Source organism: Octopus bimaculoides, chromosome 1 (genome assembly GCF_001194135.2).
Source record: "Octopus bimaculoides isolate UCB-OBI-ISO-001 chromosome 1, ASM119413v2, whole genome shotgun sequence".
NCBI classification, from domain to species: Eukaryota; Metazoa; Mollusca; class Cephalopoda; order Octopoda; family Octopodidae; genus Octopus; species Octopus bimaculoides.
Window position 1 is genome coordinate 17218954 of NC_068981.1, and position 2844 is coordinate 17221797.

Below are 2844 nucleotides of genomic sequence, written 5' to 3' on the forward strand. Positions count from 1 at the left end.
AGAGAGAGAGAGAGAGAGAGAGAGAGAGAGAGAGAGAGAGAGAGAGAGAGAGAAAGAAGGGCATTCCATGATGTTTACGTGGTTAGGAGTTGATGGTACAGTATTATGTTGTAGTGGATTTTAAACCGGCTCTTTGCTTTTTCTGCTTCAGATAGTTAACATGTCTCACTTGCAATATCTTTGAATAATAGAACAAGCAAACTCGAATACCCATTCTTTGACAACGATGTGCTGCTTAATAACCTTGCTGATATAGGGAGTTGTTATTACTGCAGCGTTCATATATTTAAGAAAACGAAGACAATGTCAACAAGAGAAGTGAAACCAAAAGCACAAAAAACACAACAGTGGAAATTATAACGAAGCTTTATATCAACGCCAGTAACAGCATCAATAACACCGATTTCAACGATCGTAAATAATATTCAACAAGTATTTTTTGCAGCTTTGACAAAAGATGTTACTTACTACATCTTTTAACCATTAAGTCGATGTAGAGAAGTGAATCGGTGACATTATGGCGGCGCTGACGTATTACAACGGTGAGATAGATGTTACTTTCGGTTCAAAGAGGAATTAGAGGTATCTATTCATTTTAGAAAAGCAATTTTATCGATTCCTCTCTTTGTTGCTTCCCGTTCAATAATGAAACCAGTCACCCTCGAAATGATAAACACTAATAAACAACATTAAAAGCGAGCAATCTAGTTTCTTTTCGCTACATTTATTAAAAACTGTCCATGTGCAATACAACTAGACATGGAGCATGACCAAATGTAAAATGGAGGTTTGCTAACAATGGCGCTTTATAATGAAACAATGCTAATCTAATTTGGTGACGTTTTTTTTTTATCCTTTTACAATTCTAATATAATAATGCTTTTACATGTAAGTAATTTTCTCTGATATTATTGTTATTTGTTGTTATCGATGTGTGTTTTTATTGACATCAGTAGATTCTCTTGTAAATCGAATATAACTGATAAACCACAATTGATTATTACACTGATTCTGTCATAAAATAACAACATATATTTCTTATAGTTATTTATTTTATTTTAAATCGATAAATTTGATAGAAGCTCTTACTTCTAACAAGAAACTACGAAAAAGAGATCAAAATTCAAAATTTACAGAGCTACATCGACAGTAGCTAAATAGGAATTGTGTTTTGAATAGTTTGTGGTAAATTCAAGGTGAGTATAGAATACATTAAATATTAATTGAATATCTAACACTGAATGTTATATACAAGAGGGGGTTGTTTCTGTGTATAAAATATGTTTTAAAATAACTATACTCTACCAGCCTTATTGTAGTGGACTCTCCTGTCGTAGACGACAGGTGAGGGTTCCGCCATGTTTTGCTGAACAACCTGTATAGAGGATTTGTTTATAGAAATCAAATGTTTGGGCTATACATTAGCTCAGTCTCCCCATCAAATTGACATTACCTGTACAGGTGCACGGTGTGCAAACGTCAGATGTTGAAGTGATCGCAGAGCAACGTGAAATGAAGTGTTTTGCTCAAGAACAAAACACCACGCCTGATCCGGGAATCGAAACCTCAATCTTGTGATCATTAGTGCAACATCCTAACCGCTAGGTTACGTGTGTTCAAGTCTTAATGTAGAGGATGAATAACTCAAGATGAGTGTAGAATGGCCATATGTGTTCGCTATGATTTACTTCTGTTACCTTTAACAAACGAGGGAGACTCGATCTGCTGGAAATAGTGATCACATCTTCTACAAACATGCACTGCAATCTTTAAAAACAGCACATTAGATAATGTAATCCAAGCTGTACTAAGTCTGATTAAAAGATGAGATGAGATGTTCTTTTTGAAATGGCTTTCATCATAGGTCTGTCTCTTTGATCAAAGATGACCTGGACCTAAACAGCACCAGTAGCAGCAATATTCATGTTATTATCCATTAACTGTCTTCTAAACACAACTACCGTATGCAATAGCAATAGCCTTCAACTAATGTTAAGATGTGAAATATTAATTCCGAGAGAAACGATCCAATATTTATTTTCTTATGAGACATCTGAGACATCTCTTAAAGTGATTCCAAAATAATCAATTCTTTCTTCCTACGTAATAAAAACACCATTTTTCCAATTTCTTTAGACATCACTTCATAAGACTTCAGTTTCCTTAGCTTTAAATCAATGTAGAAAACATTTTAGCATGGATATGGCGTTAATAGATTATCGTTTAACATAAAGAGTCATAAGGCTTCGTGTTTTCAGTGTTAAACCAAAGAGGAGACATTCCCTATGGATATGACACCAGCACTTTATATTCCGCCGGGCTACGAACTACTGCTATATATACCTAAATGTTAGGTGCAGTGAGGAATGGAGAGGGAACAAGAGGGTTACATCGAGGCCCCTAATACTTAACTCAGTATTAGCCCCAGTACTTGAATCAGTATCAACTCCGAAGAGATGAAAGGCTCATGGTTTGAACTCCGAATGCAAAGAATTGCTGCTAGTATTTTGACCGACGCGCTAACAATTCTACCACTTCACCATATATACATACATACATACATACATACATACATACAAACGTGTGTGTATACATAAATGTTTGTGTGTGTTTGTGTATATATATGTGTGTGTGTGTGTGTGTGAGTGTGCATGTGTAAGTATGTATATAAATATAGATATACCATACGCATATGTATATGAGAGAAACAAACAAAGTAGGGAGAGAGAGGGGGAGAGAGAGAAGTGGACTTCACTGGTAGATAGACAGATAGATAGACAGACAGACAGATAGATAGATAGATAGATAGATAGATAGATAGATAGATAGATAGATAGATAGATA